The sequence below is a fragment of the Artibeus jamaicensis genome, unplaced genomic scaffold, assembly GCF_021234435.1.
Source record: "Artibeus jamaicensis isolate MK-2021 breed Jamaican fruit bat unplaced genomic scaffold, CSHL_Jam_final contig_3206, whole genome shotgun sequence".
In the NCBI taxonomy this organism is placed as follows: domain Eukaryota; kingdom Metazoa; phylum Chordata; class Mammalia; order Chiroptera; family Phyllostomidae; genus Artibeus; species Artibeus jamaicensis.
The window spans coordinates 1,821,646-1,848,167 of record NW_026521757.1 but is presented as its reverse complement, the minus strand read 5'-3'; the positions used below and the strand labels follow the sequence as shown (position 1 = coordinate 1,848,167).

Sequence of the window (26,522 nt, the reverse complement as noted above, 5' to 3'; positions counted from 1 at the left end):
GATCTGTGTAGACATTTTTCCTCTTCTGTGAAGGTGCACAGCACAAGAGGCCAGGAACCAACATGAACTAATGAGACTTGTAAGCACAAACATCCCCAAATTGAGGCAGAAGTTCCAGCTGGGGGACCATTCCTCTCCCTTTGTGGCAGGGCATCTGCTACTATTAGGGAATAGTGAGGAAACAAAGGGTTTGTAAAAATGTCTAAATGGGAGAAGGGGCTTTTACCCATCGGTACAAAAGAATGTCAAATTTAGGAGATAACAAATTTAGGGTAATTTAATAGCTAAATCGTCTTAACTAGTAGTGGAGTAGACACTACAAACATGTAGGCTGGGATAAAAGGTGTAAATTGTGATTAACCCAGGCATGGTGAGTTATGCAGTAGCTGAAATAGATTTAAGGTAGTTCTGGCATACTGCACTATCTACATCAGCGATGACATCAGTCATTATGAGATAAATAACATTTCCAGGTATTTGTGTTAAGTACTGATTTGACTTTTTTCAAAATAATTGATGTACTGGAAATGTGGTATTCTAATTGTGATAATATTAATGTCTTGTGTTAGGAGGTGTTAATAATACTAGAACAAATATATTTTAAGAATATATTTTATGTTGCACAGAAAATTAAATTTGTAAACTATACTACCATATTTTATTACGCCATATCAAAACTTTTCCAAGTTAAAAATGCAAACCTGACTATTCTAGGGTGCTCTACTTCTAACCTTTACTATATTTTTAAGTACTACAATTTTCATTATTGTCATCCCTTAAGAAAGATATTATTTTTATTTAAAAATAAAGCAATCAAACAAGTCCTAAAGGGAAAATGTGAAAATGCTATTTAATATAATTATAGTCTTTAAAAAACTGCATGTGATTTGTGATTAGAAAAAAATCACTTTCAAGTATTTTATAAGAAAATAGATGCCCGTAGGGCAGTTTTTCCCTAACATTACATTTTATCTGACAACTCGTTCTGTTTTCTTAATGTCTCTTACCATACTTAAGCACGCAGCTGTTCATTTTAGTGTCAGTTGGCAAAACCTTGTGTATTTCCAGGTGAATCTAATTTCTGAAAGATTATAAACCTTTCTAAAAATTAATGACCCAGGCAAAAGTCCTCCTATAAACAAACTATTTCTACTCATGAATCTTAATTAGTAGGTTTCTAAGCTAAGATTCTCCAGGTTCTCTATGGATGAAAAGTATCCTTTTACTCTTAGCAACTACATCATAATTTATTTGCAACAGTCCCAGGACTTAAATAAGGTTGGCTATACACAGACTGCTTCAGTATATTTCTAAAACTGTAACGTGAACAAGAATCACTTGGGAAATTTGTTCAAAATGCGTATCTGCAGTCTACATCCTTAGAAGTTCAGGGTCAGTAGGTTTTTTCTAGAACACAGGAACCTGTATTTTTAATACGCGATCCAGATCATTCTCTTGAAGGTTACCCCTGGAGTATATCTCTGCTTTGGTGGTCTTTAAGACTTAGTCTGCAACATTTTGTAGGAAAAAAGTAAGTTAAATGTATTGCCTAGTTATCGTTCAACTACTTAGAATCACATGAGTATACATGGTTTGGATCCAGTTTTAAAAAAAACAGTTAAACAGAATCATTCTCATTATTTCTCAAAAAGGGAAAAAATCTTAAAGTAACAAAAATGGAAAATGGTGGAAGGTCACGGAAAGTAAAGGTCTCATTATCCCTGGAGTTGTTTATAAAAAAAGAAAAAGAAAATGTATCCACAATAATTACTTAGTTAATGTGTATAACTACTACTTCTGTGAAAGCTGGAAACTTAAATACACACAAAACATAGAATAAACACGTAGATACATGAATAGATCCTTACAAAGACTAAAATATCTGTCTTGAATAAATCACATAGAAACTAAAGTGAAAATCTGCCATATAAAATAGGCTAAAAAAGTTATGAGAAAGATTTCATTTTTCTAAGAGGACTGTTCTTTCATTCTGTTGATAATTGTTACATTCAAGATGTTTCTCAAAATAAAATACAAATATTTTACTCTCATTTTGGTACATAATGATATAACTACTTGTACAATGAACATTTTATTCTTCCCCTTACTTAAACTTATTTAAGTTATTTAAATCTGGCTCTGGCTGGTGTGGCTCAGTGGATTGAGCACCAGACTGCGAAGGGTCGCTAGTTCGATTCCCAGTCAGGGCACATGCCTGGGTTGTGGGCCAGGTCCCTGGTGGGGGGCATGAGAGAGGCAACCACACATTGATGTTTCTCTTCCTCTCTTTCTCCCTCCTTTCCCCACTCTCTAAAAATAAATAAATAAAATCTTTAAAAAGTCTGTTTTGTAATTGTTTTGTCATATTTTATACCATTTTGCAAAGATGCACTTAAATCATTTTAAGAGGAAAAGAAATGAAAGTGGAATAGAAATGCTGTTTTCTTGTAAGCTAAACAAACATTCTTTTCTCTATACTAATACTTATTTTCCATAGCCTCATAACAATTACGTGTTTGTGAAAAACAGAGGGCATCAGGAAGCCTGGTGTGAGTCATTCATGTGAGAAATCACTTCAAAGTAATATTAAATGTGTAGGCCTGGATGCAGTGTCTCTTTTCAGAGATTTATCTAGTTTAGTTAATCTGATTTGGGCTGTCAAATGGTTATGTCAGAAACTGCTGTTTTTCTATGCTGCTTTTTTTCCATCTGTTGGCTGTCTTGAATGTTCTCATCTCATCTGTACGGTGAGCCCCATGGGAGCTGATTACCACCTAACCATGAAAATTACAAAAGGAAGCCAGTGGCCAGTAGGGTGTGACAGAAAGGACACTGGATTTGAAGTTCCAGCCCAACCAATGCCACCTAGGCTGGGTGAAACTAAGGGCAGATCAAAGTTTTATTTACTCTGAAAATATAATATAAGGAGGAATCCTTTATAAATACCAGGGCCTGGGAAGGGACCCATGAGAATGAAGGACCCTGAAACCTAATCTTTGTTAGCTACATAGTAAATCTAAGTCTGCCTCTGGAGAGATGCTCATAATTCTCTAGTCTGACAAATGTAAAATGAAAGGCACAATGTCTGCCTAACTAACCCACATTACCGGATTAGTGTAAGGGGTCTATGTAAATAACATATGGAAGTGCACTGAGCATCTTGCAAATCAAGTTGTACAGGAAATAATAACTCAGCATTAAGGCGGACTGCTGCTGGTGCCCTGAACCCAGGCTGCTTGCAACATGCTCACTCTTGGACAGCCTTTCCCTGTTGGTCTGTCTCTTGGTCCCATGGTTTCCCTGGATATCAGCATTGCTTAACTGCCTTATGAGTTTTAGTTTAGTCAATTTAGTAATCGTTTATTAAGTGCCTACTGTGGTAAAGAAACTAACCCCTACCCTCTCCTTTAAGTCCAATTCTGGCCTACTCATTGGTTCTACCTTAGTGCTGGCATATGTTCCTATTCAAGAGCATTCCCTTCTTCCTGGTCCCATAGCTCTGCTGAAATTCTGCTTCCTACCCTAGTCCTAGCATGCCCCAGGGTTACCCACATGTCTGCGCTACACAGAACACCTGCCCTTAACATAACACTCCACTCTTAACTCTTGTTTTGTGCCCTACACCCTTACTTCCCATTTATTCCCTGAGATAATATCAGTTTCAAAATATTTGAGTTAAAATGGCTACATTATAAAAGATCTTTATTACTTCACTCAGATCTTTACTACTTCATTTCCTATATAAATTTCATAACAGATTATCTGCTTTGAACTTTTCCAGTCTCATCAACCTTTTTCTGGTAGGAGATAGGTATCTTATTTGTGGCCATATGGTCTCTGTTATGACTCTCATTTCTGTCATGGTAGTGCAAGCAAATGAGCCAGATAGGAGAGGGGTTAGGGAGATGGGTGAAAAATGGGAAGGGATTAAGATGTTATAAAAACAGTCACAAGGCTATAAAGTACAGCATAGGGAATATGCTCCATAATATTGGCAGTAACTATGTATGGTGCTGGGTGGGTACTAGACTTACTGGGGTGATCACTTTTTAAGTTATATAAATGTCTAATCACTGTTATACACCTCAAACTAATATAGTATTGCATGTCAACTACATGTAAAAAATAAATAATAATTGTATTGCAATATAACCATATTTATGGTCACTTACATGTAAAATTTGTATAATTTTCCCATGCCATGAAATATCCTCTTTAAATTTTTCCCAACCATTAAAAATGTAAGGAATCACTTTTGGCTTGGTAAGTCACCAACCCTTTCTCTAAACTAGCTTGCACACTGCTGCCGGGTGCACCTTCGGAAAACACTCCTTTCACTGTTACCAGGGATTCTGGGTTCCTTAAACTCCAGGCTCTCCCCCTTATCATTTACCCAGCATCAGTTAAAGTAGACCTTTTGTACTGGACAGTTTTTTCCAGCTTTTGTTCTGATTTACTCTTATTTCTCTTGCAAACTGTGCCCTTCCTGACTGCTGTCCTTGAAACTCTTTTTATACTTTATGGCCTTACCATACCTCTGGAATATGGGCTTGGCACCTTTCCTTCATTCCTCCTATTTAACCCACTTCCACCCCCACCACAAGCCACAGTGTGTCTTTGGTTCGATGGAGGTCGGCCTCCCCGGACAGAGATAAAGTTGTAACGAAGGTGATCTGAGGTGTTAAGACTTGTTTACGGTATACTCAGGTGGCCCTCCTGGGTTTACTTAAGTCCTCGTGGTGGAAACAAGATGGATGATGTGACTTCCTTACTTAAAATCTTCCATAATCTTCCACTATCCATCTTCAAATAAAATCCAAACTCCACAGTCATTCAAGCAGCTTTGTAATGATTCCTGACACGTTTCTGGTTTTGCCCCATAATCAATTTAATTAGATTTATATGAAACCAAAATACGCTTTTGCTTTCCCATATATTCAGTGTGTGCTCCACCATTTCGTTATTCCCTTAGTCCAGAAGTATCAGACAGTAATCACATTCCAGACATTGTTAAGGCAACTACAAAGACATTTATACCTGGCTGGTGTAGTTCAGTGGATTGAGCACAGGCCTGCAAGTCAGAGTTGCCAGTTTGATTCCCAGAAGGGGCACATGCTTGGGTTGCGGGCTGGGTTGTCAGTAGGGGGCACTTGAGGCAACCACACACTGATGCTTCTCTCCCTCTCCTTCTCCTTCCCTTACCCTCTCTCTAAAAACAAATACAACATTTAAAAAAAGTTTATAGCACACACTGTTCCTTCAAGGAGCCTATATACTAGTGTGGACAGAGCAAAAATTTTAAAAAATCTTTGATCACTGTTATAACAAGAATATTAGTTCATAGGGTAGGGAGGGAGGGAAAATATCTTGTAAAAGGTGACATTTGAGCTATAAATCAAATATGGTAAACATTTATCCTATAAGAGGTTGGAGGAAGGGTTTCCAAGGCAGTGTTAAATATGTGCGGCATAGTTCAAACATGAGAGCCGTGTGGCTGGGGCACATGTGCGCGAGCTACACTATTACAAGCATGCACTATAGAGATAGACCCCGACTTCGCCATTTCCTAGCACTGTGGCCTTAGCCGAGTCACTTTAGTTCTGTTTCTCATCTATAAAATGGGAATAATAACAGCATTTTACCTCATAAGCTTTTCACGAGGATTAAGGCAATTAATACTTGGCACATAATAACAAAAATAAACAATAACAAAACAAATGTGGACTGTCACCATTATTTTGATTATCATCATCATAGTCATTTTGGAGTCTGAAAGTAGTTCCCTATGGCTAGTGGATAGAGTACAGACGTCTGAGATTGTGAATGGCTTTATAAACAGGTTATAACATTTGGAATAGATCATCTGCTATGCTGGCCTTTGTAATCCCAATGCCCAGGCTGCAATCTTGAACAATATGAGACTAAGTGGTAAGACTAAGCAAGACCTAAGTAAAGCTTTCCAACTAACTCCATGGTGAAGGCAAGATTGAGAACCACTATCTGAATTAAACAACTTCACTGGATTCAGAATAATTGGAAGTGATCTTCCAATATTTGTTTAGTACTGTAGTACTTACCAAATATTTGGGGATGTCTATCTAATATTTGATGAGCTTTAAAAATAAAGATTCCTAAGTCTCATCCCAGAGTTTTTGTTTTTTCATGGCTTTAGATTGAACAGAGTCAATGAATCTTTTTTATTTTTTATTTTTAAATATATTTTATTGATTATGCCATTACAGTTGTCTGATTCCCCCCTTCATTCCCCTCCACCCTGCACACCCACTCCCATTTCCCCCCTTTCATTTATGTCCACGTGTCTCAAGTTCTTTAGATTCTATATTTCCCCTACTATTCTTACCCTCCCCCCTATCTATTTTCTACCTACTGTCTATGCTACTTATTTTCTGTACCTTTTCCCCCCTTCTCCTCCTCCCACTCCCCTGTTGCTAACCTTCCATGTGATCTTCATTTCTAACAACCACACCTAAAACAAAAGCAATCTAAGAGGACAGCTAGATCAGGAGCAGAACCATAGAAATGAATCTTTATTTTTAAAAAGTATTCTAGGTTATTCAAATGGAGGCGACATGCATATCAGACTTCCCATAATGCTGTATGTCACTCATATGACACAAAGCATATAGTGCCTTGTATTATAATTACTATGTAGATTTTTAATATGTCATACAGAATAGCCATTTCTAGAGGACAGGGACTAGGCCTTCAGCACCAAAAAACCTGGGCCACACATAAACAAGTGAACTATAGCTTTTAAAAAACATATTTAATAAGTATTATTATTCAATTTATTAGAGAACCAAAGGCAGCTCTCTGGTGACACATTCCAAACTGTATATGTCCCAGTGGTGGTTTTTAAGATATTTTGTCAGCAGAAATAAAGTTATTCAGACTATTTAGTAATAAATGAAAGAGTGATACATAGCTTATTAATTATTTCACAGATTGCCGCCAGCAGGGTACTGCCATTCTCAATTTCCACAATTCTCTAAGGGTTCTGACGAGCCTGTCTGAAATAGTATCACAGGACATGTTTCCTGGATACACCTATTCTTTCTGACAAGATCCATATTTTCAATCAATAGAAAACTCATTCAAAAGGATTCTTCCTACCAGGGCTAAGCAAATTTAAGTTCTATACTAGTACATAAATTTATTGGTGAATTCCAAGGTTATGCTGAGGATCACATTTTTAAGTCTACTTTATTCCTAAAAAAGTCAGGCCGAAATACAGAATGCTGATGCCTCGGTGGTAAAGTTCTGTGCGTGAGGAGTGCCCAGTGAATGAGCAGCAATATTTTCATTTCTCGGGTCTAAGACAGTGACAAGTTATAAATAGACAAATAAACAGAAGAAGCATCATACAAAGCGGCAGCTATCACAGGTAATCTTTGTGTTCAGAATCGTTAAGTACCAGACTCAAAGTCATATATTGCCAGAATTGGAGAATAATATAGATAGAGATCATTAACTCTAATTTCTTTATTCCTACCTAAATATCCGCTTTAAAAAAATCCCTCTAACATGGGCCCCTCCATGTTAGCTAAATTGTAATTTTTAATGCTTCTCAGAGCAAAACACTCTACTTTTGGGAAATATATGCTTCCTGGTATATGACTGAAATTTTATTAAATCTAAGTATTTTGGATTTTATACTTTCCTCTGGCCCTACTACCAGCTATGCCTTTTAACCTTCTGACACATCTCCCTGCCTAGGTCACAGATAGCCCAAGAACAGATAAATCACTGAGTCTAGCTACTCAATGATCCGTGAGTTACTTCTGGCATATTTGCTTTTCACCTTTTGCTGCAAATCCTCTTGCTAAGTAAAATCTTTTGGAAATGATATTTGCTTTTGTACCCAGAGTCTCTCTCTTTCTGGTCTCGTTTGGTTTTAACACTGATTTGGAGGGTTCTCATACAAACCTCTTGGTAATGCTCTGACTCAAACCTGACCTAGGCTGAGTCCGGTGCCCTGGCTTACTGGTCAAGGAGAGAGGGATTGACAGAAGAAAATACCCAATTTGTCTCCTGACGGTTCAAATGACTTGAAGACAGTTATTCTTATTTCCCCCTCATGCTCTCCTTTTAATTTCTTTGAAATTTCAAGGTGTTTCTTTGTTTTGTTTGTTTTTTTACTAAGCACATTTTACAAATAATTTCTGCACTCACCAGTAAGCTCTGGGTTCAGATTACTTCTAAATCTAGATGAATAAATCCACTTAAAAGCACTATTTACACTTAATATTCATCTTGACCCAACACCCACATTACTATTTTTACAACAAATCTGGTGTTCTTCTAATTGTATCAGTTGTATCCATCTACTAACAGTTACATTTTCTCCAACTTAAATTTCCAGGATAATGTTTCACTGCTCCCAGGTGCATATTCCAGTAACCTCTTAATTGGTCTCCTAATTTGTAATTTATTTCCTTCAATTTATTTTCAACACAAGAGCCAGAGTGACCCTGTTAATACACAAGATCACAACACTTCTCTGATCAAAGCTACCAATGATTCCTCTCTCCCACTGACTAAAAACCAAAGCCCTTTTATAGTTTTGGCCTTACTCCAGTACTGCCCTGACCATGTCCCTCGTTCAGTCAGCCTCTAAGACCCACCGGCCCCATGTTCTCCCCACACCCTTCTGCCTCAGGGCACTTGTTCTCGCCACCCCTTTTACCAGGAACACCGCCTGCAAGATCCTTCTGGGTAAGACTGCTTCCCTCACCTCCTTCATGACTTCAGTCAAACATCACATACACAGTGAGGCCTTTATCACCTTATATTAAGTTGCACATCCCCTGTCTCACCACACTACCATTCCGTCTTGCAGGGAAAATGAAGTCAGTCTGGCTTCCTTACCCAGATGTATAGGCAACTAACGGATGCAGTTTCCCATAACCTTGAGAATGGGCCTGATAAACTGTTCCCATGGCCTTGAGTGGGCTCTCATGAGCAGAATCTTGCTGTATTACGCAATACTCTTACATCCTGCCAGCTTTGTCTGTATTTAGTATATAAGGAGGTAGGGTCTTCCCCCTGGAGAAATGCTGGAGGACAGGTGACATGCAGAGACACACAGTGACATACGGGGGCACGTGCAGCTTGTGGTACACTTGGATTGCCCACTCTTGAATAAAGGTATGTCCAGCATCCTTAACAGCTCCGTGAATATTTTTCTGTGTACCTGAATCCTGTGAACCTGTCTGGCCTTTTCAGGTCCCAACACGCCTCTTCATGGCTTTGTGTCTCTGTATAGCATTTATTTTCTACCTTGTTATACAACATATTTGCTTTTTTGTTCCTTCACTGTCTTTCCTCAGTAGAAACAAGCTCTTTGAGAGCAGTAATTTTTGCCATACTTTGATCACTGTTTTATGTTCGATTTCTGCCAATCAGTAACTATTTGCCAGATGAATGAATTCTCCGTGTACAAATATTAGAGTTCTAATGATTTGACCCCCATAGTTTTTCTCCCATCAGTCCCACCCATCACTAATGTCACAGCTCAAAATCACATTGCATTTTACTAGAAATCTTGTCTTCCTCATACGGTATATCCTACATGCTACTGCAAGAGTAATGTTTATGTTCAATTTACTTGCCTTGCCATTGTTTAACAAAGCCCTAACTATAGGACACAGCTTTAGGATTCTTTTAACTTGATCCCTAGATGTCATATTCAAGCTATTTGTGAATGTCTCACAGATTGTCACCTCTATGTGTTTGTCCCCATGCAGTTTCCTCCACTTGCAATAGCTCTCACTTCAGTCCCTGGTTATGAAACCTCTTTCAATCAAGCCACTACTCAGTTATTACATCCTTACTGTTTGATTCTCCCAGCTAAAAATAATTTTCTCCTTTCAACAGATTTGGTCACAGCACAACTAAATCTGCTTGTCTTAGCTTTCCTATTAATTTATAATCTCTTTATCTAGATCAGCAATTTTCAACTTTTTTCATCTAGGCACATATAAACTAATTGCTAACACTGTAACACATCAAAAAATATTTTTTAGATCTGATAAAAATAGGTATAATTTTTTATTTATTCACACTGGACAGCTGTTGTATTGGCTATTGTCATTTTTTTATTTGACAATCTAAGGGAAAAGAGGTTAGTGCCAATACTAAATCATCAGGTATTCCATGTTTTAAAAATTCTTGAGGCACATCAGCTGAAAAATCACTGACCTAGATTGTCAAAATAAATTATCACCTTTGGTAGTATTATGTTTGTTATATTAAATTATTTATAAGTTCCATATTTGCATTCATTTTGATTTTATCAAAACACATTTTAGATCTTTATAAACTGTATTGATCAAGCTAAAACATGATATTTCTATGAATAAAGTTGTGTAACATACATTAGACAATGCAATTAAAGCAGTCATTGATCCCTTACTCAACAGTCCTGGACCTTTATTATTTCTTCATTTGTCTACAACGCTGTTGTGAATGACTGCCAAATGTCTTGCTGAAACTGACACTCACTATAGCATTTCTCCACCTATTCCTTCAGAAGGAAAATTAGGTTCCCTTGCTTGATAAGCCTTGCTCTTAGTGAACTTATATTCCCAATGATCACTACTTCTTTCCTTCTGACTAAAGTTATGCAAGATAATTATTTAATAACCCATCCTACTATTTTACAGGTACTAATTCAATTCTAGTAGTGTGCAGAGCAGATTTAATTTTTAAAAATAATCTGTACAAAATTTCCCATCTCTAGACTTCAGGCACATGCTATGTGCTACAAATCTCTTCAATTAGAATACAGATAGTATTTTCACTTTTATAATGGTTTCTTATATTCTTAGATAATTTTATATATTGATTAAAACATTATGTACAATATTTTTATTTATAGTTTACTTTGATGGATTTTGTTAAGAAATCCCTATGTATTTTATTATACTACACACAAATTTAAATCCAGGTTGGTAGAAACTTAATATAAAACCTGTCAAACCTTTAAGAGAATATACAGAGTGTTTATGATGATAAGGCCCATATGGATTTCTTAAACAAGAGCAATTTAAAATTTAAATCAAAAGTTTGAACTGAAATTACTCATTCAGGTAAATTATATACCAGTTTGTCAATATTCATGGTATAGATGTACATATTTTGATAAGTGAAAGTTCTCATTAATGAGTATAGAATAGTTATTCAATTGGGTTCTATTTTTTGACCTTCAATAAAGTTTTATAATTATTTTCTAGAATTTTTGCAGGTCTGGTTTTATCTTTTCCTAAAACTCCCCTATCATTTTGATAATATTATAAATGAAATCTTCCTCTCAATTATGATTTCAAATTGCTTCTTGTTGGTAGATAAACATTTTACTGGCTTTGTAAACTGATTGTGTTCAATGATGCTGCTGAGTCTTTTATTGATTTGTATACATATACTGATCTATTTTCTTTACAGATAACATTTCTGAATAATAGCAATCTATTTCTTCATTTCCATTCATTTTACTGATTTTTCAGAGAGATAAACAGAGAAGGGGGAGAGGAAGAGACAGATGGAAGAGGGAGAGAGACATCAATATGTTGTTCCAGTTTTTTATGACTTCATTGATCGTTTCTTGTACGTACCCTAACCAGAGGTCAAACCTGCCTCTCTGGTATAACAGGACAACACTCTAACCAACTGAGCTACCTGGTCAGGATTTCATTTCCATTCTTAATTTTTTATCCTGCAGTAAGGGCATCTAGCAAAAATGCTGAAGGAAATAATAACAGTGAGTATCTTGTCAAGTCTCTCACTTCATCTAGAGTTTCACAGTGTTTTTGATTTAAAATTTTTTCTTTGTGTTAAGAACATTTCATTATATTACTATTACACCAACAGTCTTTACCGTGAATAGATGTTGAATCTTATCAAAGACTGAGAATCTTATCAAATCTTATCCTGTATCTGCTGAGATGATCATACTTCTCCTTTAACCTTCTAAGGCAATGAATTACATTAAAAGATTTTATGGTGAAATATCCTTGAATATAAGAAATAAAACCAAGCAGGTCATGAGTATTACCCTTTACACATTGTTGAACTTAGTCTTCTATTTTCTGGTCTGTAATATCTTTGTTCAAATATGACAATTGCTTGATTTTTTTTATACTACCCTTGTGTAGATTTGGTATTAAGGTTATATTAGATTTTTTAAAAATTTATTTATTTATATATTAAAAATTTTTTTATATTAGATTTTTAAGTTAGAAAAATACCTTTCACTTTTTAATAATGGAGGAATTTGCATAAAATAGAAATTTGCTGTTTCTTGAAGACTTTAATGCTTTCCAGAAAATACACTATGGTTCTCTAGACCATTTATTTCCAGACTCCTGGAATATCTATTTTTCATACTGTCTATGTTTTATCTCCAATATCACTGCCTCCCATCACTCCCAGTTACCTTCTTATTTTATTGTGTAAATGAAGTCATTCGAAAAACATTATCCACAAACTTCCACCATTACAAATTCCCATATATCTACATCTCTATATCAGCGTAAGGAAAGGAGTGCCAAATATTGCCGACAAACACTTGGCTATTCTACCATTACAACTATTCAAAAAATATATACTACTGTTCAAAACATATTGTAATGGGACTAGGTTCTTTATTAAGAAAACAATGAAACTGGCATTTTAGAATAGATTTACCTAGTTTTCTGTTACTTATGATAATATTATTTTGAACATTTAACTACCTTTATTTTTACTAAGAAGAAAAATCAAGGAGAGCAAAAAAAAACCAAACTGGTTAAAGCAGATTAGTGCCTCACACCCTTTATAAGACTGTGTCAGATAAAAGTTCACTGTGATTTTTTTCTCTATCCTATTTATAATAATTCATGATTTTGTGACATTCAAACCCTTCTTAATCATATTGTAATTAGCTTTGCATGTAGGCATCTGCCAGGAAAATAATCTTGATTGAACTCTAAAAGGGTATGAAATATCAGTGTCAGATATTTTCTTTAAAATGGTACATTTGAGAAACAAATTCTACATTTTCAACTGGACATTACTGAATTTCATCTTCACTACATGATGTTACAGATATAACTTTAGATATTGCATTAAATCTTTAAAATAGCATAATTTATTAAAACATTTGCATCCAAATTTAGCTGTGGAATATATTAAATGCCATCGATACAATATTAGATATAAAAATATACCAATAACTTCATGAATTAACTTCAACATATTCAAACTAGATAAAAGTTTTCATAATAAAGAATTCTTCTATAAGTTTATTCACATGAAAAAGTTCATTTCTCAAGAATTTATAAAGGCTTACTAATTTGTATTTGCATTAGACAAAGTTCTTGGTGTTTGCCTTAACACATATGCTTTTATTTACAAAAAAAAAAGTCAGGGGAGCAAACATTTTGTAGCTTATTCAATTTTTTCATTATATTTACTTTATCCCAGGGGTGTCAAACTCATTTTCATTGGGGGTCACATCAGCTTCACTGTTGCCTTCAAAGGGCTGAATGTAATTTTAGGACTGTGTAAATGTAACTGCTCCTTAACACTTAAGCAAGAGCTTGGTGCTGCCTCAGGGTAGAAACAAGGTGCCGGCCGGAAAAAACAAGGTGGAGGGCGGGATTTGACCCACAGGCCTTGTGCTTGCCACCTTTGCTCTATGCCTAAACTCTAAGATATAGTCCAAAAATTATTTGAAAGTCAAAAGCCAATTAAATCTGTGCATCGGAAAGAAACCAAGAGATTTCTATAGTTTTCTCTTTTCTTCCCTTCTTTTCCCTCTTCTCTTCCTCCCTTCCCTTTCCTTTTTCCTTCCTTCCTCCTTTTTCCTTGTTTGTCCTTTTCTTCCTTCTTTTATTAAGCATTTAAATAAGCATTTTCATGTTAGATTGGGTTATAAAGAACTGTGTTAGTGAGAAGGACGTTGCCAGTGAAGTCTAAGAATACCTAAAGAAATTCATGCTATATCATTTCCCATATATTTCACCTTGGGGAAACTATAGAATAATTGTAAATATCTCTTCTACTTTGCTCATGAAAAAATGGTTTTGAGGCAATGAACCTTACATAATTTAGAGGATTAAATTTAATCGTATATGTAAAAGCACAAGGCAACACACTTAGCATATGGACGTTGATTAATCAAAAGTTAATTTCATTTTTTCTGAGTGAGTGGGTGACTAATAAAGTAATAATTATATTCAATCTGAAAGTTTTAAGACTGTGATATGAGCAAAATACTAAAGAAACACAGAAGGGATAACTAAATCTGCAAAACATAGGTTATGTATATCTGGCTGAATTCTAAAAGATAATTTGGACTTTGCCAAATGAAGAAAGCCTCGGCAGGTATTCCACATGTAGAAAGTAACATTTGCAAATATTTGGAGTTTAAAACTATATTGAATGTATAAAGATTATGTGTGGCTATAAGGTAGGATGCCTTGGAGAAGTAGGGAGAGATGATACAGAGAAACGGTCTGTGAAAAATCACTAATGTCACACTAAACTGAATGTTGTATCTAGACCAGGGCAGACCTTGGGCAATCACCTCTAGCAACTAATGGACAGGTTAACTCCAGTGTGCTGAACAGATATATTTTCTTTGTGTTCCAGGATATAAAAAAAAACCTGAAAACATCTATATAAATAACAAAGATACTGAATCGGGTTTTATACTAGCTACGTTTGAGATGCTTCTCGTGTTGACATTGGAAGAAAGCAATGGACATTGAGAAGTCAGACAAGTGAGAGTCATGAGTAAAGGTGTGAGGGCGGAAGGAGCATTACATTGTAGTTCCTTTGTACAAGGTCAGTTAGGGCTCTTGGTTTTTGCTGAAGAGTATCAGCGTGAAAAATCCCTATGTTCTTGGAAAGATCTCCTAGGGTTCCTTGTACAGAGAATGGCCCGCTTATGTTTTATGAGTGTCTATTATATTCCCCTTCAGAGGATGAGAGTGTCCCTCAGGGACATATGGCTGAACAAAGTTCCAAAGGGGAAAGCAGGCAACTCTGGTTTAAGTGTACACAGCTGACTCTACCTGCCAAATGAGAGTTGGCCTGTCTGTGGAGCTGAAATATTATACTTCCCTCTGGACCTAACACATGACCGAAGCCTGAGCTATCTTGTGTTAACCTTTTTTACTCCAATAAATTCCATTAAAAAAAGGATAAAAGTCTAGTCCGCTCTACCTAAAAAAATGGTATAGGATTAATAAAAAAGGTATAAAATGCAAGGCCAAAGCTGCAGTCATGTGAGATGGTGATCGCAGCAGGAAGTTGGTTCCCTTGCCACTCTTCTATTACAGCTCCCTGTCTGTGTCCTACTCTGTGCTCTGAGAGCTCATCCACTAAGATCGAGCTGGCAGGGAGCTACACAGCTAGGCCAAGTCATCATACCAAGTCCTAGACTGTTATAGAGGATGTGGGTAGTGAGGGATGGTCAAGATTTTAGTTTGGTCTGATTGTACACAAGGTGGTATGTGTGATCTTATTGCTTGTTATTTGGATGTTGATGAGTATAAGACTTTCTAGTTAGAGCATACTCTGAAATTTAAAAAGTCCGTAGTGCTTCCTGCTGAGTAACCTCATCTGCTTGAAAGCAGGGGAGTTCTTTAATGGCTGGAACCAAGGATGGATCTGCAGGGAGTGAGGGCAAGCACCTAGCATTGGGTTTCCAGTCCAACAGAAAGTTAGGAGACATGGAGAGTTAGATAAAAATGTGCAGATTGGGAACAGACTGTCACAGAAAATGGCGTCCTTTTCCGGGAGGTTTGTGTCTGGGTTATAAACAGTGCATTATTTTCCCAGATGATACAGTTCACTTTATATCATTACAAATATGCCACTTGAAAGGAACAGCCAGGGCTTCCAGGAGTAATGTCCAACAGACTGAACATTCTCAGTTACATTTGCAATGTCCCCCCTGCCCCCCTGGAATCAAATCAGAGACACGAGAATTGGCAAGAAACTGGAAGGGTGCCTGATTTCAAGAAGTTAATGGTCAAATGGCAACTATAATAATTTTAAAAAGAGGTATGAATGTAATATGTAGGAATGCATAGGAGCAAAGATGAAGTCAGCCCCATAGTGGTTGAAGTAACATATTTGAGCATTTTTACCTACGAATAAGAATTCTTGGTACAGAGAAAAAAAATAAAGACAGTGTGGTAATTCATTGCAACCTTTTGAAAACAAGCAAAAATAGAAACAAAAAGTAATTAGAGGAGGAGGCAAAGAAAAGGAGAAAGTTCTATGAATAAAAGTTATTAGAATTCTTAATAAACAGATACCTTGGTATTATTTTCCTTTAGAAAAGGTCAGCATTAAATCCTAAACATCACAGGTACAATATGCTTAGCAATGGTATGTAAAATTTTGAATCTGTGAGTATACATAAAATACAGGTAAGACTGAGAAAACAAATGGTTCATTTTCCCACTCCATTGTAAACAGTAACTGCGTCACTTCTCTGGTGTTATTGATGGTGAAATAAATGATCTCTGAAGGATTCAACAGAGTCTAAGAATTAAGTTATTTTATTCCTGGAATCATAACCAGGGAAAACAAAAATCCTTGGATCATTATAGCTATGTTAAAATCAATTAGGATTGATCAGAGAAAGAGAGTTGAAATAATAATACAGAAAACACCTGAAGGAGTTCAACTTCCCAAAACATGAAGAATTCAGAATAAACTTTTCTATCCCTAAGAGCAAAGGCCACGTAAACTGACAATGACTTGCATGCCTTAATCAAGATCTATCATCTTTTGTTTCTTACTTTAACATCTGAATTTGATATAAAAATCTCAGATATAATAAAATTGTTTTATGTTTTAAGGACTTTAAAATTAAAAGTCCTTATCAGAACTCCCATTGTATGGTGAATATATTTTAATTAGTATCTCCCATGCTCTTTGAGACCTAGGACTCGAATGGATAGTATCTGAGAATTTTTAAGAATAAAGGCACTCTGAACTGAGGATGCTTAACTCCTCCATTTCCAAGTGAACATCAAGAAGTCGGTGCTAATAAATGCACATATTTGCAATAAACAGCATTATCACCATCATCATTACCATCACTGACCACAGATGTGGTTCTCATTTAACCACCATCCTTGTTAATGGAGTCTACAGGAAGTCTCAAACAACTGGTTGCTAGATCAAGTTTTGGGTTGTTTTGTTCTTTTTGTCTTTTCTGAGTCATGTTTCCTTTTCATTGTCTTCTGCAGTTTTCTTGAATTTAGTAGCGTGAAGGTCAAAGGGGTCACTGAGACTGTAATTTGCTCAGTATCTAATTATATTTTTTAAAAGATTTATTTAATTATTTATCTTTAAAGAGGAAGGGAGGGGGGAGAGAAACATTAATGTATGGTTGCCTCTTGTGCCTCCCCTGCTGGGAACTGGCCAGCAACCCAGTTATGTGCCCTGACTGGGAATCAAACCGCAATCTTTTGGTTCACAGGCCCCTGCTCAATCCGCTGAGCTACACCAGCCAGGGCAAGTATCTAATTATATTAAAAGGACATAATGCCTAATGACTGACTTCAAATTGTTCCCTGGTTGCAACAAAACAACCAGGATCAAAAGCTGCAAACTTGCAAGCAGCTGCCACTTTTTCTCTTAACTGTACTATGGGCTACATATAAATTTTATACAAACATGCATTTTAAAGCCACCTCATTTCTTTAAAATATTTGAAACTAAAAATAAAATGCTCAAAATTCATAACTTTTAAAAATCAAGCAAAAATATATACTCCCATAATATTCTATCTCCTAGTTAAAAATAGTTTTCATGATGCTCATAATCCATTTTAACTAATTCCTTCTCTTCCTTCACATAATTATTTTCCTATTGATATTATCTTTTCTTCTTAACTCCCATTTATTCTTCAATCTGTTCCACCAGTTGAGTCTCTACCACTCCCAAACTTTTACTATAAGGTCATCTGATTGAATCCGCTCAGTTACACATTCCAATGGAATACTGATTCACAATCGGCTTTTAATTGGCCTTTTGCAGCATTAGATATAGTTGAACATGTTTGAGTTTTGTCTACCTTCCCATTTTAGTGGCAGCATTCTCTCTATTTTTCTCTCCTTTACTAACTCTTCCTTTCTAGTGTTGCTAAAACTTTCCAATCACTAACTGAAGTATTGAGCGCACTCTAGGCCATCTTCTCTTTTTCTATACTGTCCCTGAGTACATCCATTCCAAGATTTTATGTTTTTACCTATCTCTATGTTTTGGACTATTAGATAAATATGTCCAGTGCTTGTAGACTGTTACATGAAACTCTGCATCTCTATTTTAATGTCTCACAACAGTTTCATGTTTTACATGGTCACAATTAACTTCCCTTTCTCCCAAAATCAGTTTTTCACCACCTTGTGGCATCATATCCTGTATCTCTCCTATTTTTCTCCTTTTACCTAACATCCAATCTACTTGTAAACTCTACTTTCCACCCCTGATCTACCACATTTACTCATCTGCAAATACTATCAGAAATATACCTTTTCTTTCCTGCTACTTAGCTTGTCCTACCCAATATGATCTCTCATCCAGTCTAACTGGCTTCCCTGCTTCTTTTCTTGCCACTTAAAATCCACCAAGCTTTTATCAAGTAATATTGCTCCCTATCTCTCATCATTTAGAATTCTGTAGTGCTTTCTCACTGCATGAAGAGTGAAATCCAGATTCCTCAGCATGGCATATAATTGTGTGATCTTACCTTTTCTCACTGCTGCCATTCCTTACTAAACTCCTGACACACTGGTATTCTCTTGCAAAATATCCTGTGTAAAGACCTGCTCACATGATGATATTCTCTCTGCTAATTTAGCAGCCCCTTCATAGTTTTAGATTTCGGACAAACCATCAATTGATCAAGAAAGTCTTGCCTGACTCCTAAAGGTTTAGACCTGTACTTATTCCCTATTTCCTGTTTTGAAACTTCATAGTGATTTCCAAGAGTTACTGCAATTTTCACATGTTATGTGTGTTTGTGGGGCAGGGAGAGAGTATATGTGTGTATAACTCCTTCATGGAGATATAAGGTCTTTGAATTAGAGACCATGCCTGTCTTAATTATTATTTTGTTCTTAGTAACTAGTATACTTCAATATACAGGGTCCAGCAGAAGTAACAGCTGCTTAATTGTGGTTAATAGGGTAATAATATGGATGTAATAATGTTTAGTTTTAATTTGAACATTTCACCTAAAATGTCATATGGTGTGCTTCAGTGTGGTAGTGTTATGTTACAGAATTGCATACTTACAATTTTGTAATAAAAGAGTTGGTAATAAATCATGGGCATTATTTGTGCCAGGCCCTGCATATTGTTAAGAACTCCACCATTTACTTTGATAAATGCAGTTTTTAATTTGTTTTAGTTTTGATTTTTATGAACAAATGTAAGAGTTTTACCTATTAAAGAGATCTCAGTATTGAAGGTATTTTGTAAAACCTCCTCACAGTCTACCATGTTATCTCACCAAACTTAGCAAAAACCAAAACCAAAATCCCTGTTTCCCCTGACATTACTGAAAAGCATTTCCTTTTACTTGGTTAGAACTTTTTTACAAAAACAGACTAAGTCTAGAATTCAGACACATGTGGTATATAGTGAATGTCTTTTCAAGAGATGTGAAAGATTCGGCATAGGACAGTGGAAGAAGCTATGCAAGGATGCAGTTTCAGAGTCAAGGCTTATCTGAATCCCACAGGGAACATGAATTAAACCAGAGGTTTTTTGCCTTTTGAAACCACATGTCAATCCATGAGTGGCTGTGGGCTTCTCCTGACGCTGGCAGCCCAGCCAAGGGCAGGAAGGTGGCCGCTGTGACCCATTAAGCAGCCAACAGCATTTGAGGGATAGGTGAGCTCAGTGAGTGGGATAGAAGCCCTTATGCTTTTTCACTTAAACAATTACTTAATACGATTATTAACTCTATTTTATGATGATGAAATTAAATGTGAAAATTAAGAGACTACTTCAGCACTCACAGGTTGCTGTCTAGATTGGAACCCAGGACTTGCACTCTAAAATTAAGACTTTTCTCCACTGAATCCTGCTTTATAGATGCAAAGGGAATCTTATAGAAATAAAGGAATTCCAAGTAAGGGGACAGAAACAATGACTTAATTGCTGATGATATCCTTTTAAATTAGGCAAGAAAATCATGAGAACAATTAAAATATAAAAACACTCATGATTCAGTTTTTAATAATGATTTTGTTCTCATCATGAAGAGAACCACCATATTAAGAAGAAAGATAATACTATTTAGTGCCTATTTGTTGTTTACTGCATGCCTACTATAATCATGCTGATATCTTTGAAGGCATTTTCATATTTAATACCATGTATAGCCTTATTGGGTAGATACTATTATTATTCCCATAGAACAGATGAAAAAGTAAGCCACAGAATTTTTGTCTTGTTCAAGGTCGTAAACCAAGAAGTGGTATGTTTCATTAGCCTGATACTAGATTGTGTGTTAACTAAGAATATTCCTGGCAAAGTGAATTGCTGTACCTAATTCTATACATAACAAAATAATTCTATTTCTAGGAAAAAAACCTTATGAGAGAAACAGAGCCAAAATACTCAGAAAATGATAGAAATTAATAATATAATTGATACTTTATTTCAAAACACACTAATTATTAAAATACATGTATTTTACTATAACAAAGTTCAAATATATATAACACTTGACTAAAAAAAGAGAAAAAATGTGACTCTAAAACTAGAAATCTTTAACAAATGAAGAAACATCCATCTTTACAGAAAGAAAATTGAAAATCTAAAAAAAATATTTTAGAATATGAAATATGCTACAAAGTTTCTCTATTTTGAAGGCTAAATTCCCAATGAATTATAGAGAAGATTTTTTATCATTACAGTACAATCTACTTCTTTAAATAAATCTATTATTTTTAAAATGGAATCTTAGGGGTTACTATCACCAGATTTCTAGATACATGAGCAAATATTAAGTAAGAATCAAGGAACAAGTAATTCTTTGAATACTAGAAGAGGCATAGCATTGTTTGAAATAAACTTGGGGAGACTACTAAGAAAGAGAAAGATGATAAAAGGGCAACATATAAAAAGTCCTAGCAGCTATAAAAGTTATGTACCACTAAAGCATACTTCTCAACTATGTATTCTACACAGGAAAGAAATTTTATCTGCAAAGCATCCTGCTGAGAGACTTGAAATGCTGAAAAGGTAAGGTGCTTGCTTTAGCATGAGAAAAATGAAAAGAAGAGAAAGTTCGGGGTAGGGTGGGGGGAACAACCTAGGAGTGTTAAGGCAAAATAATAGTGAAAATTGTTGAACTGTTTGTGTTCTTGTTTGAGGGAAAATTGGAGTGCTTTTGACCTACAGGATTATCATAAAGATTTTATTTCTCTCGTTTCTCAAGCTATTCTGCAGACACTCTGTCTTAATTGAGAACAAAACAAAGAGAGGTAGTAAAAATAGAGAATACAATTTACATTTTCTCTTAAGTGTTCTCAGACGTCTGGCATTATATTCTGAAAATATAATTGTATGTGAAAATATGGCTGTAATTTCATCTCTTTCAAAAGAATTTTTAACACTCACACAGTACAATGGTCAAGGGAATTTTCAAACTGCATTTTCAGAAACTGTTAGTTGCTCTCAAGTCCCCACAAAGTTCAGAGTAAAGTACAAACAGATCTCTACATCTGTTTTATTATTATAGTTCTATGAACAATTTAATTTGGAGCCTAAAGTCAGTACGTATGTGTGAATATGCATATTTTATTTAGTCGACTGCTTATACTACTTTGAAAATAACTGGTGTAGGTAATCTACTAAAAATAATAGCTAAATGTGGAAGATTTTCAGCAATTAAGCAAAGGAGAAGCCAAAAAAGCCATCTGCTCAGATGCAACTGAATTGTAAATGTTTTAAATAATAATTTATTGCTGGAGATGATGTTAAGCAAGGGATAAAGCCTTCAAAAGAACACATTTGCTAAGCAGAAATTAAAAGAGATTCTAATGGAAACTGAAATTTTTATTTAGAAAATTGAATAAACCATTCACATTATACTAAATAGTGTTTTCATGGACAAAGAATAAGTTTATATACTAAGTCTATAAAAAATGAAAATATTGAAGTTGTAAAAGTTTATGGCTATGGCACTGATTACTACAAAGACTGTAAAACTCTCCTTCAGGAACAGAAGCAGGTTTAGTTTGCTGTATCTGTTCACATTAAAATCTCCTTAAAGGTCAGAAAGTACAGAACTCATTACTAAGATCAGATGATTTTTTAATACAAACATGAAATTATAACTCAGAAATAGGTATTTAAATTTTTAACAGTTGGACCAATTTGATTATTATCAGTTGAAAAAAGAATGTTCAAATTAAAATTTAAGAAAGTGTTCTGTTGCCGTAGCTGGTGTGGCTTAGTGGATTGAGCACTGACCTATGAACTAGAGGGTCTCTGGTTTGATTCCCAGTCAGGGCACGAGTCTGGGTTGCAGGCCTGGTCCCCAGTAGGGGACACATGAGAGGCAACCACACATTGATGTTTCTTTCTTTCTTTTTCTCCCTCCTCTCCTCTCTGTCTAAAAATAAATAAATAAAATCCTTTTTAAAACAAAGTATTCTGTTTCTGTCCATATAGAGGGATTAGGCTGTAGACTTACAATACAATCATATTTTGTGATATAGAGGGACAGAATCGTGGTCAATAATAAGTTTAAAAATGAGTTAGATAACAACTAAGGTAAATCACCTAAAATCCAACTCAGAGTTTAAGTTCATTATGCTTAGAAAATAATTTGACTTATAAAACCACAACAGATACATGCATTTAAAAATTATTTTAGATGTAATTTCAAAAAATATATTTCATAATCTTGGGGGACGGCTTGGCATAACAGCATTTTTTTTTTCATTCTTGGAATTATGTGGCTTTGATTTGGGGCCATTTTCCACTGTGGTTCTATTGAAGTACACTAGTCCTATGTCACTGTGGTAAAAATAAACTATGTTTAACGTTATGATACTTTTTCAGCCAAGCACCACATATGACTATTACCTTTTTTTGTTAAAATTAGAACATTGTTGTTTGCTTACCAGTAATCTTTAAATAATTTGTTTTAAATATTAATTCTAGAATTTTTTAAAAGATCTGTGATATATGTGATGATAAATTCAGGATGTTACTTCACTGCTTATTTTTGGTCACAGACTGACAACCGTTTTTTCCATATCATTAAAGTTATGTTGCAATTTTTCCTACATTTAATTTGTCCCATATAATTATCTACAAGTTTTCTGCAACTTAGAATGTTTTGATTAATATCAGCGAATACTTAGAATACTTCAACTACAATCCTTGTGATTAAATATGAAACTTTAATAAGACAATGCATATGGTAAAGATTAAATCATCATCTTCTAAGGCCAATTCACTGCACACTTTCTGAAAATACTGTCTCCACCAGCCTCCTCATACATCTTGCTCAGGATTTTCCGTGTTCCTTGGTGAAGGCACTGCCACATTTCTAAGAATCCCTTAATTTTTTTCTGAAGTTTCTTAGTCTCTTCTACCCTGCATAACTTCTGTAAAAGGGGAAAGCTAATAATTACTGTTCATCAGTAGTCTGTAGCTCTTTGGTTTTTGAACTGGCCACATCAACCTTTTTAAATTACACACACACCAATTCCATCAATAATTTACATACACACCAATTATATAATTTAAAAATATGGAAAAACTCCCATAATATTCTCATCATAACAAATAATATACAAAATTCTTATGAAGTCTTAGTTTATGTAATTGTATATTCTTCTATTCCTTACATTTTAGCATAACCATAATATTTCATTTAGTGGATACTTTTATAAATTATTTCTTGACTATTAGATATATAGTTTGCTTACAATTCCTCACTAAAGTAAACTTATCACAGTAAATCATGAGGTAATAATTAGGAACTACCCATAAGTTGTAAGAAGTAGCCAAACTCACTGAAAAGATATTAGATGCTCTGAATGGGGAAGGAAGAACTTGAAGGGATGAGAAGAGGGAGAAAATATGTGGAAGAAGTTATAGAAGTAGTAGGGGTATCAGCTCTGTTTCATGGCTCTAACTCTGGATGATGATAAGATATCAAAGGGATGACTATGCAGGGTGCCAAATCAGGCAGTTTCTAGGCAGAGGGTGCCTCGTTCTCTCCAAAGATGGCCTTGCACAGAGGATGGCAGAAAAGTAGCAGACCCCTGAATGGTACAGCTTGGAATATAGTCCAGCACAAACCAATGGTAGATGAATTGAGGAGCATCTCTGAACCATATGTATTGAGTTAGGTCCTAGCAACCAACTTGACATAACTGGGTGAAGTCAGTAATATTGACTCAGATTGAATGCTTGCCTTTTCAATGAAAATGTGTTTCAAGAATATGTTTAGTTTGATTTGAGGAAAACAGAAAATGAAATATGTATTGCATAGCTGAATATCTATCTAAGATTCACCACTACTAAATAATCTCTTTAAAAAGAAGATATTTTTGTACTCCTACATCACTTATCTTTTTGGATTATCTCATTGACATTTTTGTGCTAGTGAAATTGATGTGTTAAAGAGTAAGGGCATTTTTAATGACCCTGGAAATGTATTACCAAATTCCCTATCCAAAAGTCTGACCAATTAATACTGCCACAGTCATTACATTTACTAGATTTAAATGACTTAAATTTAGTTTTTTTATGTTGTCGTTTTATCCATTCATTAAAAAACTGTGCTTCCATATTTTTCTATGTCATTTACTTTGGAACTAGTGAACTATTGTCTTTTGTTCTTTTCTTTAAAAATCAGACCATCAGCTGATTTCTCAAAAGAGACCTTACAGGCAAGAAGGGGCAGAAAAGAAGTATTCCAAGTCATGAAAGTCAAGGACCTACATTAAGATTGCTCTATCCAGCAAAGGTTTCATTTAGAATGGAAGGGCAGATAAAGAATTCAGACACAAGATGTCAGAGGAGTAAATGGAAGCTGCACAAACCTCTTCCTAAGACCAAACTGGAATTACAACTAAATTATAAAAAAATCTTCATGAATAACCAACTGAACACTAGCTGGAGAGAAGCCTTATAACCATGGAGAGAGAAAGAAACCACATCACCAGAATAAAACTGGTATGGACTCCAGAGCAGATGGGAGAGGGCTGGTTGGGCTCCCACAGCAGCAGTTGAAGATTGGAAGGAATATTATATTGGCCAGGGTGAGGGGAGGTTCCCTATGAAAAGTGTGGGCTCCTCAACCTACACAACCAGTTCCAGGAAAGGAATTCAAATAACATGTAGCTGTGGCCCTGGCTGGCCCTGGGGGCATGTGAAAGGCAACCACATACTGATGTTTCTCTCCTTCCCTTTCTCCCTCCTTTTCCCTCTCTCTAAAAAAATAAATAAAATCTTAAAAGGAAAAAAAAATACAGCTGTGAAAAGCAGTAGGGTTTCTGTCCAGCAGGGAGAGGCGGCTGGAGATCCAGAGGGCCTCTTAAAGGGCCAACACACAAAACTCCATTTGCAAACACTTACCCTGGGCTCCGGCAGAGGGAGGGTAGAGTGGACTAGAGACACATGAAGACAGTATAGGAGTCGGGGCTCTGGGGAGAGAACTAGGAACTGCCACCAGGATCCTTATGTTGAGTCTTTGCCCATACTGCAGCAGCCATATTCTCAGGCAGAGCACTCCTCTCCAAGTGGCATCAGCCTGAGGAGAAGCAATAGCCCTGCCCACAGGATTCACTCCTACCCCACAGGTGTACAGGTTAACCTGGACTGCTGAGTACAGCTGGAGGTTGTTATCTCAGTGATTAAGTTATAACAAGTATGGCAGATCTCTGGGAGCTCTGAGACTTTAACTAACTCTCCCTCAGGCCTGGGCTGGTAAAAAGCCAGCCATGGTGTACAAACTGGTTCTTTCTGTACACACGTAGACCCAGCAGACAAAGCCACAAGCTGTGGATCTGAGAACTGCAACAGGTTGCCCGGGGCCAGTCTGAAGCAGTGTTTGATATAGGTTTACACCAGAGTCTTTGTAGAGCCACCTAATACAAAGAAACAAATACAAAGAAGCAGCTCAAATGGGGAGACATAAAAAGAGATCCCAAGTGAAAGAACAAGATAACTCTTCAGAAGAAAAGCTAGATGAAATGGAAGAAAGCAATTTAACAGATAGTTTAGAGAAATGATTATAAGGATACCCAACAATATAAAAAAAGACATACTGATAGAAACCATAAAAAATGACCAGTCAGAAATAAAGAAAGCAATGTGTGAAATAAAAAAATACACTGGAAGAAATAAACAGTAGGTTAGATGAAGCAGTTCAGATAAGTGATTTGGTAGATAAGATAGGAAAAAACACCCAAGAACAGCACCAAAAAGAAAAAATATATATTAAAAAATGAGGAGAG

General features: G+C 35.6%; 1 protein-coding gene and 1 long non-coding RNA gene across 3 annotated transcripts in view; one reads left to right on the top strand and one right to left on the bottom strand.

The window, feature by feature from the left end:
• Window positions 1-26,522, bottom strand: part of EPHA6 (EPH receptor A6) — a 911,975-nt gene that overhangs the window by 694,094 nt on the left and 191,359 nt on the right. The gene's annotated exons all lie outside the window — the stretch shown is intronic.
• On the top strand, window positions 9,083-24,963 carry LOC128627130 (uncharacterized). The gene is made up of 3 exons (XR_008391242.1): window positions 9,083-9,168; window positions 21,229-21,282; window positions 24,920-24,963. It is a non-coding gene; the product is annotated as an uncharacterized LOC128627130 (long non-coding RNA).